General features: G+C 43.8%; 1 protein-coding gene across 1 annotated transcript in view; it reads right to left on the bottom strand.

The window, feature by feature from the left end:
- Nucleotides 1-390, bottom strand: part of LOC103744491 (sperm-associated antigen 16 protein) — a 619,142-nt gene that overhangs the window by 8,239 nt on the left and 610,513 nt on the right. The gene's annotated exons all lie outside the window — the stretch shown is intronic.

Below are 390 nucleotides of genomic sequence, written 5' to 3'. Positions count from 1 at the left end.
ACCATTGTTGGCTTCTCTTGGAAGCATGGAGGAAATGATTCCTCTGTGTTGACCCTCCTCTCTTTATAGACTGGACACTGGTTCAAGTCCATCTGCTGGGGTCACCTTGGCCTCCTTGATCAAGACGTCAGATGACCCACCACCATTACAGGACATTTTGCGAGATGCTCATGGTCCTTGGGAACTAATCGACCTAGGAGGGCAGGGAGCAAAAAGTGTCATTTGTATCCCTCTGACCCAATTAGTATAGATCTCAAGGTATGTCTGTTAAACATCCAAGAAGGTTAGTTCCACCATTCTGGCATTTTTAATTACTGTGTGTCCTGCAGATAAATCTTGGGTAATGACCAGTTGGTCTCAAATAAACCTTATCTAGAGATATTTTTCTTG

Source organism: Nannospalax galili, unplaced genomic scaffold, assembly GCF_000622305.1.
Source record: "Nannospalax galili isolate Female #2095 unplaced genomic scaffold, S.galili_v1.0 scaffold281, whole genome shotgun sequence".
Taxonomy (NCBI): domain Eukaryota; kingdom Metazoa; phylum Chordata; class Mammalia; order Rodentia; family Spalacidae; genus Nannospalax; species Nannospalax galili.
This window is presented reverse-complemented; position numbering and strand designations above follow the sequence as displayed.